Source organism: Humulus lupulus, chromosome 3, assembly GCF_963169125.1.
Source record: "Humulus lupulus chromosome 3, drHumLupu1.1, whole genome shotgun sequence".
Lineage (NCBI taxonomy): Eukaryota > Viridiplantae > Streptophyta > Magnoliopsida > Rosales > Cannabaceae > Humulus > Humulus lupulus.
In genome coordinates this window covers 107238928-107253547 of record NC_084795.1, presented here as the reverse complement: position 1 = coordinate 107253547, position 14620 = coordinate 107238928, and positions in this window count along the sequence as shown.

The window sequence follows — 14620 nt, the reverse complement described above, 5'->3', positions numbered from 1 at the left end:
CGCCTGGTAAACCTCAGCTCGGCTTTAACAAGGGCAGTGTCATTGGTGAATTTTAGTTCATACCGATTACCTTTGGGGCGCTTACTCTCGGAGGTCAAGGGTTCGCCTTTCGCCGGCTTTCCACCATTCTTACCATTGCCATTCCTGTTGCCTTTGTCGCTGCCATTGGGTTTAGACCCATTGGCGGCTTTGGCGGGTTCATCCTTGGGCCCCTTGTCTTTTGCTGGAGATTTCCCTTCATTGGCAATCGCATCCTCGAGCTTGATGTACCGATCAGCTCTGTCTAAAAAATCTTGGGTACTTTTAACCCCATGCTTTTTGAGGCTACTCCAAAGGGGTGAATGGCGCCTAACCCCAGTGGTTAGGCCCATCATCTTGCCTTCATCGCCCACAGTCATGGATCCTGCTGCAGCTCGCATGAAGCATTGAATGTATTCCTTCAAGGGCTCCCCCTCTTTCTGGCGTATCTCGACCAGTTGGTTCGCCTCGGTGGGGTGCACACTACCCACATAGAATTGTCTGTAAAACTCCTTCACGAACATCTCCCAGGATACTATACTTGCAGGAGGGAACTTAAAGAACCACTCCTGGGCGGCATCAGAAAGTGTCGCTGGGAAGATCCTACAGCGAGCATCTTCAGAGACTTTCTGAATGTCCATCTGTATCTTAAACTTGTTAACATGAGATACCAGGTCTCCATACCCTTCAAAATTTGGCAGAGTCGGCATCTTGAACTTGCTGGGGTTTTCTGCCACAACAATCATTTGTATGAAAGGGGTGCCTCTCCTCCGATCGTACTCAATGTGCGATGTCCGCCCCTCGACCAGCTTCTACACAGCCTGGTTCAGGGCATCGATTTAAGCCTGAACGGCTTCCAGAATTGCTGGGGCCTTTGGTGCCGGGGGAATGTACTCATCGTGCCTTTCTCGGCGGTCGTTGAGTACATCCCTCAAGTTATCGTCTCTTCGCCGCTGCTCGCTGGCTCTGAGCCGGCTAAAGACGTTATTTTGTCTGGGCTGCCCCCCAGAGTTATGACCTGCTTGTCAGTCTTCTCTAGGTGGGGGTCTCCTGCCTCCACCTCTCTCTTCGTTCCTCTGACCAGCATTTCCTTTGCCTGAGTCGACCTCATTGTAGCCATGGCCATCTCTGAACCGTGACTGGCTATGGTGTGACCGGCTATTTCCTCTGTTGCCTCCTTGGGCTGGCATTTCCTGAGCGTTAGGGGGAGGCCTGCGTTGGTCGGTGGGTCCCCGTGAATTGTCATGCCGTGGGGTGCCCCTGACCGCAGAGCCTGTCTTTGAGTTCCTTCTGTTGGCAGAAGGACGCTGCCCCTTCTTGGTGGATTCGGCTCTTCACCCCCTGGGCGTCTAGGGCTGCGGGGCTGTTGCCAGGCCCTATTCTTCCTCGGGCGCGGGGGATTGCCTCGACCAGCTTGAGACGAGGGTTGCGTCTCAGGATCCCTAGGTGGGATATCATCCTAAGGCATAGATGGCTGCTCCAGCCTCTGAGGGCTTATTGGCTGGAGCGGAGGACTAGGATTGGGACCCCTTTGAGGTGGCCCGCTTGGGGATTGATCCGGCTGGGAGACTGGCGCAGCCTGATTCCTAGCCAGCTGGATGGCTGCTTCAAGGGCTGCCATGGCATCCCTCTGCCGACGGTTCACCTCCGCCTGCCGCTCGCTCAGCTCCTAGCACTGGCGCTCTATCTCCCTTTGCTGCGATGCCATTATCTCGGCAGCATTCTCCTGATTGGCCCTCAGATTGGCCAACTCATCTTGCAACACCCCCAGTGTTGTCTTCAGGGTCTCAGAGTCCAGCTCCTCCTCATCAAACTCCAAATGAGGTTCGTCTTCAGCCACATTTGGGGGAGGAGGCTGGGATGGTGTAGCGGCAGCCTATCCAGTCTTCTTGGTAGTTTTTTCCATTAGATCTTCTTGAGTTCAACCCTCAATGAAAGCACCAGAATATTGACCCTCGTTTTGGTCAACTACACGCAGTCAAGAAAACGACAAAGAAGAATAATATAAAGCTAGAGAAAACAATCTAATGGAAAATAAAGAACACAAAGAATTATAGTGGTTCGACCCCAATGATTGGTAATAACCTACGTCCACTTGATACAATTATAAGTATTGAGCTCCAAAGGTGTGATCAAAGAACTAGAGTTCCTGAGTTTCACAGACCTTAGAAGAAGAAAACAATACAACGATGGATAATAGTAATATAATTCGGAAAAAGAGAAAAGGATCCCCTTCCTTGAGCTATGTCTTGTGTATTTATAGGCTCAAGAAGGGATACATGAGTCAAGTAATAATATATTCCCTTAATAAATGGATCTTCAGGTCATAATGAAGAGATATTCTCGGAGATCATTACAACTGTACAGATCTTTACATAAATGAACAAAGTATACAACCAGTTTGGTCGTATATAAAACTTGATCTCCGCATGCAGAAATATTTTTGGTCGATAGGCTAGTAGTATCTCTGCCACGTGTTGAAAATTCTTGCCACGTCATCAACAGCCGTTTTTTGGATAAGCAGATATTATTCTAATAAGTGAGATTAAGTTTAATTAAATTTTATTTAAGTTATAAAACGTATAATTTTATTATTTTTAAATAATTATCATTATAAAATATCTCAAAAATATCATATTTTAATTTGTTTAATCATTTATTATTTTTAAATAATCATCATTGTAAAATATTTCAAAAATATCCTATTTTAAAATTTTTATTTATGTATTTTATTTTATTTAAGTTTAAGTATTTACAAATTACCGTTAAATATAAGAATATTCTGTTAAATATAAGAATATTCCATTAAAGTTAACATTAAAAAAATAAAAAACTATTAAAACCAAGAATTTTCATTATCTACACACTTATTATATAGAAGATATATATATATAAATATATATAAATGAGAGTTTCAAGGAGATTTTGTGACACTCTAAAATCTCTTCAAAGCAATATTTATGTTGTCTCCTTTAATCTAATTTTTTAATTCATTTACAAAATCATAACATATACTAATAAACTAACAAAATTTTAAATAAGATATTTTTTGTGTTTATATTTTTATTTATATTTATAATTATTTATAATTTTATTTAATAATATATTTAATAATTTAATAAATATTTTTTGAGTTTATATTATATTTATTTTTAATTATATTTAATATTTAAAGATATTTAACAATTTTATAAATATATATGAATAATCATAATAAAGATCTCATTGTGGTACAAATGGTGCTAATTAATAATTTGATAATGTCATAATTAATTATATTCACTTAATCATGCATTAAGTGTGTGTGTATATATATTGACTTATATATTACTGAAAAGAGCATGCATAAAAAAGTATATTTTTAATTTTTGATCTCAATAGTTTATAATATGTTTGGTGCATGGAAGTAAACAAAATTATTAGAATATACTGAATATAAACTTTTTACTAACTTTTATATGGTGCATTATTATATTGGATAAATATATATTACAAAGCTAATGGGTTAGTGATTAAAAAAATATATCTTTAAAATGATTGATTCTAAAATAAGAATCTAAATTTTATGTATTAAAAATATTTTAAAATAACAAATAATTTAAGAATAACAATGAAACATTCATATATAATTTAAGGAATACAATGAAATTTTAATTAAGATGTATAGTTGATTTTAAGAATAATGTGATATATAAATATATACTATAATTTATATATCAAATGTATAGTTGATTTTAAACATTATTTTTAGGATATATGAAAAGTTATTTATATATGAATAACCACATGAGATGGTAGTTTCATTTGATTCATTTTGTTATTCATTTGATGAACCATATACAATCTGTTGTAACCATATATTCATTTTTTACTATTAAATTATTATTTAAATTAATAATATTATATATAAATATCTCTTCATAATTTTATATATATTCTAAACATTCTCTATAAATATCTCTTCATGAATTTATATATATTCTAAACATTTTCTTTAACTCTCATTTTTTCTTCTACTCTAATTTCTTTTTTTCTTCCTCTTCTTCTCTCTAAACTAATTCAATTACAATTTTCATAATGTAGTATTCTTTTCTCTCCGACTTAAACAATGATAGAGATGATTGGATGATAACGATTAGAGTTTGTAGACTGTGGGATTCTCTCAATACTAAGGAGAATGGAGAATTAATTAGTATGGATATGATTTTTATAGATGAGAAGGTTGTATCAAAATGTCTTTCCTCAGTTTTCTTTATTGTTGATGCCATTTTTTGTCAACTTAAAAAGGAGAGAAATTAAACTAGAATATATCAGAGGAAATGAAATAAGAAGATGAAAACCTGATCTTTTTACGTGGTTCAGCAGTTAAATCTTTCTAGTCCACGAGTCTGTGTTATTAACCCTTAGTAGTCTTCTAGAAACTTTCAAAGAATAGTTGCCTAGAGTTTTCTCTCAAGATCTCAAAACTTCGGGTCCTTTACAAATGGAGTTTCCTTCTCTATTTATAGAGAAGGTTTCAGAATTCATTCCCACATATTTCTGGAAGATATTATGTAATTCAAATGATATAATGCCACTTAATGTATTATTTGCCACATACACGGTAACACCCTATAAAACGCGGGATTGGTTAACAAATTACATAATATCCCTTAAACATAGGGATTCTATAACAATAAATGCATTCACACGTAACCGACTAGCTCAGATACTGAGTCCATTACACCTTCAAGACTATTTGTCTATTACGAGCTCGAACCATCTTGTTTGAGGGTAAGAGATGCATCAAGAAATATATACAAGTGTTGAACCCTTGTTATTGCGAGCTTACCTCACAAGCTCGGAGAATCTTTGAGGCTACACACTACTCGAGCTCACGAGGTCGTCATTTACAGTGCAACTGTGACTGAAGGATCATATGACAACTGTGCTTATTTCGAGCTTACACCTAATGAGCCTAGATTTCGGGAACATAATTCCCCAATCTCAAAATTTAGGTGTAACATTTTGCCCCCTCAAAAGTATCAGTTCGAATCCTATGAGAAGGAAACTTTTGAACTGCCCTCCTTGGAAACGGTATCTAATGTACTCAAGAGTGGACACGTGTCAGCCAGGGATTGCTCAACTAGAGCACTTGAACGCTTTTGTACCATGCCCACGTCTATTCATCTGCCACCTTTATGCCGCCATTGTCACGTTTGTGCCCATTCGTTTGATCAAATATCAAGTTTGGCCAACGGTCCAGATCAGTTCGTCGTTTGACATTCTTTATGGTTTATAAATATGCCCATACCATCTTCTTTCCCTCACTTTCATTTTCAGAGAAAAAAGAAAAAACTAGAACCCAAACTTTGTTATGTTCTTGCATGTTTTCCAAATCAAGAAAGCAAAACAACTTTGGCTTGTTCGACTCCGTGAGATTATTCTTGCAACCACTACTCCAGTCGTCAATCTCTCTGTATCCGCAAGCCACCATGTGTAAGTTCCTGTTCTTGATCCCATGTATTTATATATATATATATATTTTTACATTTCTGTGTCCCTGTTGCACTATGAGCATATTTGCTAATTTTGGACTAGGATATTTGTAGCAATTAGTAATTTCAACCACATCGTTTAGCTGATACTGCACAATCTTTGGGTTCAAAAAATTTCTGAGATCATGGGTTTCAAACCCATATTTAGTGTAGAGGATGCGAATGTAGATTTTTTATTGTTATTTCTTGCTTACGGGTAATGTACCGTGTAGACCAAGAAATGGGGTACTGACTTAGGGTTTTAAATTGTACGTTTCCCAAAATTATCACCTTTCTGAGTAACCGTCAAATTTTTCCCTGAAAATCCAAGATTGATAAAATGAACCCACTTTCCCTTCTCTACGTCAAATACATGCTTGAGGCCCGAGCCTTATAATGGCTCGGGGGTTCCTTTGAATTTATCCCATTCCTTCTAGATTTCGATCTCGGCCGAGCTTATTCTGTGATTTCTAGCCTTCGAGCTTGCATCACCTAGAATTTTATTCTTTATTCCTTGTGTGTTTGGCCCTCACCCTTTTCTTTCTTGCTAGATGTCACAGAATCTTGAAAAACGGTGGGGATCACTACTCGGAACTCCCTATTCTCCGACAACTCCAAGCCCTGAATCGCCCTTCACCCGAAATCAACGGCTAATTCGCAAACATAAAGTGTGGTGTGAACAGGAAGATATTCGAGCTCACTTTCGACGTCAAATTGATGAGGTTGAGGAGAGGAAAAGGAAAAAACTTTGGGTCGCTATCTATCCAGACCCAGACTCCGAGCTTAGAACGATCCCTCTTGACCCTACACTCAAAGTAACTGTTGCCTTCAAGCCTGGTGACCTTGTATTCTCACTGATGGAGTCATCAAATCGTCCGTCCTCCTCTCAGCCAATTGCCATTCCTTCCTCAAGGGAGGAATTTTTCGAGGCCGAGCATTATTGGAGCTCGATTTCTTCGCTAGGGAAAATCTTCGACATCATGCCCCTTCATGGTCTTGGACTATCTGGCTTGCTGAGATGTCAAGCTCCCACCTCTAACGAGCAAATTTGTAATGCCCTGGGGGATGGTCATCCTGACAATAAACTGAAGCTCATGGCCTGGAGTCGCAAGCATATGAAGGCAGGGGCTCTACTACCCTTGAAGTCCTTTTTAAGGACTTTCTCGATTTTTTTGGGCTTGCACCCTTCCAACTCTAGACCAATTCATACAGGGTCTTGTCAGCCCTAAGGTTGCTATACCACAAACTGAAGGGGGAAAGACCTTCGCCAAGGGACATCCTGTATCTCTTTTGCCTGAAAAGCAACCCCTCCAGAGCTCGGGGAGGAGATGGCTTCTATTACTTATCGAGCTATCCCAAGGAGAAGAAGATCTTTGAGGACATGCCCAACCATCCCCCCAACTTCAAGCTAGCCTTATTTTAGTTAAATGGCATGGCTCCCTCAAAGTTCTATTCGTTCAGACAAATTTGTAAGTATATGACCCCCTTTTCTTTCATGCTCGATTAACGCTTAGGCTCAAACTAATTGAATGTATTCGATTCTTCAGCCACTTATCATCGTCCTACCCCTATGGATGCAGTGAAGGAGCATAAGGAAGTTCTGCTCCAGTTTCCATATGGTAAGCGCTCCCTGTCTTATCTTCTTCATGAAGATAAGCTTCGAGCTTGCAACCTTCTGAAGCAGGGCCAGTCGACGGATAACACCGCCTACTGGAAGTACACCATGTGGGTGCATGTACCACTCCCTACTGACAAACTTCCTCCGAGATAGAGGTCAACGAGCTCGAGGGTTCGATCCCCAGCCCGCCGTCACCGGAGTCCGTGTTCGGGGAATGATGCCAACAATGAGGCTTCGAGCTTGAGTGACAGAGGTAAAGTCATCCTCAACTCAGCCTTATGGTCTCCTTCCCTTCTAAAATATAGACTCGACACCCTGATCCTATTCCCAGATTATAGGGATAATTTCCATGTATAGTTTTGGGTAGATGATAGGGTCCATAGATTCGATAGCGGGCTGGGGAAATACCAAACAATGTATAGTCTGAATGAAGTTTGGGATGGGATAGCCATTCAATATGGAACAAACAATTATAGGGACCTTTCAAGGTTAATTTCCATGTATAGGGAAGGGACTCCCCCTGCCACCTCTAAAGATAGGGGGATCACCTGGTCGCCGAGCATGAGCTCGGGGGAGAGTTCTATTTAGTTTTCTTGTCAATTGTCTATTTGTTTCCATTAACTGTTTGCTTCCCATTTACTTTATCATTTTAAGCTCGTTTACAAATGTAATTTGACTATGCAGGCAATATGGACTTTGACCTCGAAACCATGCTCAACAGCCGCTTAGGAGCCAAGCAAAGCAAGCACCCGAGAGTGTCACAAAAAGCTGGTCGACCTGCTAAAGTCCCCAAAAGGACCGAGGTGACTCCTCCTCCGGCCTCTCAAGGCTCGGGCCAATTCGCAATCTCCAACTCCCAGATCAGGGTTCCTGCGGAAGCTGTTCCTTTGAAGTCTCCTGCCATCCAAACCCTTCAAACGATTGCACCGACTCCGAAGAAGCCGGTTCCCACTTGGGAACGCCTGCTGTCGATTTCGACTCATTCTGATGAGTACGTCATCGACAGCACTGCGGGGACTCACGGAGCCATTCTTGGCTCGGATGTCCTATCTTGAGTGGGCCAAAGCTTCAGCAATCTTGGGGCTCCTCAGTGGCAATTCCTGGTCAACGCTCGGGACTCTAGTGTCCTTTACGACAAGAGTACCGAGCTCATCTCCTTGGTAATATTTCTTACTTTGTTATTTGTTTGAGTTTTTCTTGGAACATGTTCTGACTTAATTTGTTTGTGTACTAGGCTCTCACTGTAGTTGCTCAGCTGAATTACAAGCTGAACAACGAGGTTCATGCGAGCATGTCTTATGCTCAAGAATCAAAGAATCTCTAGCTTAAGCTCGCCGACGAGTTTAAAGCTGCCAAGTCAAAGCTGGAGGCTGAGCTCGAAGAGAGGAACTCGAGGATCAAAGAGCTTGAGGAGAAGAGCTCCAGGGTCGAGGAGCTTGAAAAGCTTAACACCATGCTCGAGGAGGAGAAAAAGGCCACCTTTGAGATAATGGAGGGTGAAAAGGCTCGCCTCCTCGAAGAATTTAAGCAAAGGAAGGACCGAGCTATGGATATGGCCATGTACAGGATCTAGGCCTACAATGCCAATCTCGACACAAGCTTCTTAGGTACCCTGGAGGGAAATCTCGTGGCTAAGTGGAAAGCTCGGCTGGAGACGGAGGAAGCCGTGGAGGAAGCTGAGAAGGCTAAGGAGGGGTCGAATGCCGTCAAGGGGGATGCTTCTGCTTCCTAGAGACTTGATCATGGGCTGCGTCCCATTAAATTTTTTGTAATAGTTAGAACTTTTTCCATTTTTATCCTTTCGAGGCAGAAATAATTTACAGCTCGCAAAAGAGATTATTATTTTTTGTTTATCCAAGCTTACACTTTATATTCTTAATGTTATTCTCGGCTTTTCATTAATATTTTTGCCTTACATTTCTCAAATCGAAATATTTTAAGCAATTTATATTAAATTTTTGCCTTTTACGTTTGTTTATTCATACAAACATCTGTTGGATTTCAGCTCGAGTTTCAATGCATTCATGGATACTTTGCTCGATGTATCCATATCCGATCTCATTTTGTGTCAAGGTTAGATCTTACTTTTACCACGCACTCGAAAGTACTTAAGTGGTATGTAAGATAGGTAGTTTAGTTATATCTTGCTTTTTATAGTCACTTTTCCTCTTCCTCGAGTAGTTCCTTGAGGTTATGAGGTCGAAACTTTTGTTGCAAAACACTCTAGTCTCGATATCGACTTAGCTCGAAGTAGGTTTATCTTTTTCCCACTTGTGTTGATCAGTTTTAGCTGGTTTGTTCTAAACCTATTTAGGTCGTGTTTGGTTTGTAATCCATACACATACTTTTAATCTAGTTATGATTAGATCATATTAGCTCGTGTATCTGGTTATGTCCAGACACTCATTTCTAAATAATCTGGTTACATCCAAATTACTTTAGCTCGCGCATCTGGTTATGTCAAAACACTCATTTCGAGCATATACTTATAACTTCTATGTCGGGTTAATTATCCAGACATTTTAATGTTATTTATTTTTTCAAACTTATGGTATGTATACCACTGATGCCCCCTTAATATCCTATGAGTGTGACCATAGGTTATTAAATTAAGAACGTTTGCAAAAAATTCAACATATAAGAACAACAATGACTGTTGATCAGAATCAAATATTTTATTAATATCAATTTTGCAAACACAGACATGCTTGGTTACAATGAGACATCATCCCTACACTATCGATAGTAAGGTCATAGATGCTCGCCATTCCAAGCTCGCGGTACCAATTCTCCGTTTAATCTTGCCAATTTATAGACCGCAGGTCGAATAATTGACTCGATCTGGTAAGGTCCTTCCCAATTAGGTCCATGTACGCCCGCAGCTGGGTCCCTTGTAGCTAGGAACACACGCCTTAACACTAAGTTTCCCAATTCAAACTTCCTATCACGAATCTTTTTATTAAAATATCGAGTAGCTCGCTACTGATATGCTGCATTTCTCAGTTAAGCTTCATCTCTTCTTTCTTCAACAAGGTCCAAACTTACTTCGAGCTGGAATTGGTTTGAGGCTTGATCATAAGCATGGCTACGGATCATGGGTATTTCGACTTCGATTGGTAAGATGGCCTCGCACCCATATGCCAGGGAAAAGGGGGTATGCCCTGTTGAAGTGCGAGCTGTAGTTCGATACGCCCACAAAACTTGGGGTAACACTTTGGGCCATTTTCCCTTAACTTCTTATAACTGCTTCTTCATAGAACTCTTGAGAGTTTTATTTACTGCCTCGACCTGGCCGTTTGCTTGGGGATGGGCAATGGAGGAAAAAAAATTTAGTATTCCATTTTTTTCACAAAAATGAGTAAATAATTCACTGTCGAATTGAGTACCGTTATCTGATACTATTTTCCTTGGCATTCCATATCGACAGATGATGTTTTTCACCACAAAGTCCAGGACTTTTTTTGAGGTAATTGTTGCCAAGGGTTCGGCCTCAGTCCATTTTGTAAAATAATCGACCGCGACCACAACATACTTTACTCCACCTATGCCGGTTGGCAAGGATCCTAAGAGATTGATTCCCCATACCACAAATGGCCATGGGGAGGTCATCATGGTTAGCTCGGATGGTGGAGCTCGCAGAATTGTAGTGAATCGCTGGCATTTATCACATTTCTTGACATACTCGAATGCATCTGCTTTGACAGTGGGCCAGAAGTATCCTTGTCTTATAATTTTCTTTGATAGGCTATGCCCCCAGTGGTCTCCACAAAACCCCTCATGAATTTTTTCTAGGATTTTCTTTGCCTCGGGTGGAGTCACACATCGGAGTAATGACATAGAATATCCTCTCCAATATAACCTCCCCTCCACAATAGTATATCTCGAGATTTGATACATCAATTTCTGAGCCTTCTTCCGTTCTGCTAGGAGAATGTCGATTTCGAGGTAATCAACTATTGGGGTCATCCAGGTTGGTTCAGAGTCAATCATCCATACATCTTCCCCTTCACACTCGTTGATACTGGGAGTCGATAGGTACTCTATTGGTACTACGTTTAGTGTGTCGGCTTCGTTGGATGTGGCGAGCCTGTCTAAGACATCCGCATTTGAGTTTTGTTCTCGGGGAACTTGCTCTATGGCATAGAACTCGAAATGTTCGAGTGCGGCCTTAGCTTTTTCTAAATACACAGCCATTCTTATGCCACGAGCCTGATATTCCCCTAGAATTTAGTTAACTACCAACTATGAGTCACTATAGCAGTGTATTGCTTTGGACTTGAGTTCCTTGGCTATTCGAAGTTCTGCCAATAGATCTTCGTACTCAGCCTCGTTATTAGATGCTTCGAAGCTGAACCTTAAGGCGGAGTGAAATCGATTTCCTATTGGAGTGATCAATATGATTCCTGCCCCCGATCCATTTTCGTTGGAATATCCATCGACATAAAGTTTCCACAGCTCGCGGGTTGGGGTTGTAACTTCATCATCAGATACTCCAGTACATTCCAAGATGAAGTCTGTCAGAGCCTGTCCCTTTACGGTCGTTCTCGGATGATAAGTGATCTCAAACTGTCCGAGTTCAACAACCCATTTCAATAATCTGCCCGAGGCCTCTAGTTTGGACAAAACTTGTCGCAGTGGTTGGTTAGTCAACACATGGATGGGGTGTGCTTAGAAGTAAGGTCGGAGCTTTTGAGATGAGTAGATCAGGCTGAGGGCCAGTTTTTCCATTAAAGGGTATCTCGATTCTTCCCCTAGTATCCTCTTGCTAACATAATACACTGGTTTTTATACCTTCTTGTCTTCTCGGACGAGCATAGCACTGATGGCGCGAGATACAAGATTGGAGGTTCCGCGAGGTGGTTCTTTAGATACTGGAACGCGAGCTCGCATTCTTCTGTCCATTCGAATTTTTTACCTCCTCTTAAAAGGTTGAAGAATGGAAGACAACAGTCTGTAGATTTAGAAACAAACCTACTTAATGTAGCCATCTGTCCGGTTAAAGTCTGGACATCTTTATGCTTTCGAGGTGACGACATGTCAATTAACGCCTGGATCTTCTCAGGATTAGCCTCTATTCCTCGCGCATTTACTATGAAGCCCATAAACTTCCCTGACAATACTCCAAAAGAGTATTTTTGGGGGTTGAGTTTCATGTTGTACTTCCGTAATACGACAAAGCATTCTTCGAGGTCGTCTACATGGTTATCATTATGTTTAGATTTGACTAACATATCATCAACATAAGCATCCATGTTATTACCTATCTGCTTGGAGAAAACTCTGTTCACGAGTCTTTGGTACGTCGCTCCAACATTTTTAAGCCCGAAGGGCACAACATTGTAACAGTACAACCCTTTATCGGTTACAGAGATCGTATGCTCTTAGTCCGGTGCGTGCATGGAAATATGGTTATATCTAGAATAAGCATACATGAATGATATAAGACCGTGCCCAGCTATGGCATCTACGAGCTGATTGATCCGAGGTAGGGGAAAGCAATCCTCTGGGCATGCCTTGTCAAGGTCAGAGTAATCAATGCAAGTTCGCCACGTTCGATTGGGTTTCAGAACAAATACTGGATTGCCGATCCAATCAGGACATAAGGCATCTCGTATGAACCGATTTACCTTTAACCTGTGGACCTCTTCCTTTAAGGCTTTCTTTCTATCATCGCCCATGAGTTTCCATTTTGCTGCTTCGGGGGGAAGCTCTTATCAATATTGAGTGCATGGCTTATCACATTTGGACTTATCCCTACCATGTTCGAATGTGACCACGCGAAAACATCCTAGTTTTTCTTTAAGAAGCAAATTAATTGCTACTTCGCTTTTTCAGAAATATTTTTCCTCACCTTCACAGTCTTTGGGGGATCGACTTCTTTGAGCTTGACCTCTTTGAGTTCCTCCAATGGCTTTAGGTCAGCTCTTTCCTCTACTCTAGGGTCAATTTCTTCGTCGATTTCGAAGATCGTCCCGTCCTGATTCCGAATTATGACAAGTGCCTGTGCACTTGTTTGTTTTTTTTACTCTAACGGAATTGCTATAGCATTCCTTCCCCGCGAGCTGGTCCCCTTTTAAAGTCCCAATACCACTAGAAGTCGGGAACATGATGGCCAGACGCCTAACAGATGAAACTGCCCCCAGCCCAGCTAGGGCAGGTCTCCCAAGCAGTACGTTATAGGCCGATGGAAGATCCACTATAACAAACTCCATCATCCTAGTTATAGAGACTGGGTAGTCTCCCAAGGTCACAGGGAGTTCAATGGTTCCCATGCAGGTAATCCCTTCTCCTGAAAAGTTGTGCAACGTAGTTGCACAGGCTTTTAGGTCACAAAGCGCGAGTCCCATCTTTTCTAAAGTAGCCTTATAGAGGATATTCACTGAACTCCCATTGTCAATTAGGACTCGGTGTACCCTCTTGTTTGCAAGCTGAAGGGTGATGACCAGAGAGTCATTATGAGGGAACTGTACATGGGACACGTCGTCTTCAGTGAAAGTTATGGGTTGAGTTTCAACCCTTTGTTGTTTTGGAGCTCATAGTTCGGGTTCGTAGGGAGAATTGTCACCAGTCTTTAACTCATTTACATATCTTTTCTCAGCATTCCTGCCTAATCCTGCGATATGGGGTCCCCCCGAGATGGTTATAACATCTTCTCCATCAATTGGGGGGTCGTTCATCTTCTCGAGCTCAGGAATTATTGTTCTGGGCAGGTAGTGCAGCTGCTGCCCTCTGGCTGGTGGAAGCCTGATTGGGGTTTTAGTTTCTTACATACTGACCGAAATATTCCCTCAAGATCAATCCTTCAATCTCATCCTTTAATTGTCTACAATCATCGGCTGTATGCCCGATATCTCTGTGGAATCTACAATATTTGCTAGAATCTCTTTTTACCTTTTGGTTCCTCATGGGATCAAGTCGTCTGAAAGGAACTTGGTTTTCATTAGCCAGGTCAATATTCTACCGAGACTCATTGAGCGCGGTATACACCTTGTATACGGAGAAGTATCTTTCCCCTTTCTTCTTCTTTCCCCCATCTTCCTCTGGTTTATTCCCTTCATTTTTCTTTCTCTTAGAAGGGTTGTGTCCGGGAGGTTTTGACGTTGTAGGATCCGTCGAGGTCGTGGTAGAGTTTACGTTTGTTGTTGTAGTTATGGGTTGAGAGATCATATTCAATGGTGACCTTGCCTCCTCTACATTAACAAACCTCTAAGCTCTTCGATTGAACTCGGTTAAGGACCTTACAGGATTTCTTTGCAAAGCTTTCCAGAGAGGACTTCCAAGCATTACTCTGGCTCGAATGGCCATTAAATGGCCACTATCGTCGACATCTCCAGCTCAAGCGACTTCTAAGTTAAACCTTGTGAGGTAACCTTTTATTGACTCATTTGGCTGTTGCCGGACATTGGTTAAGGCTGAAGCCTCGAGTCTAATGCCGAACATGGCTTTGAATTGTTTCTTAAAATCTCTC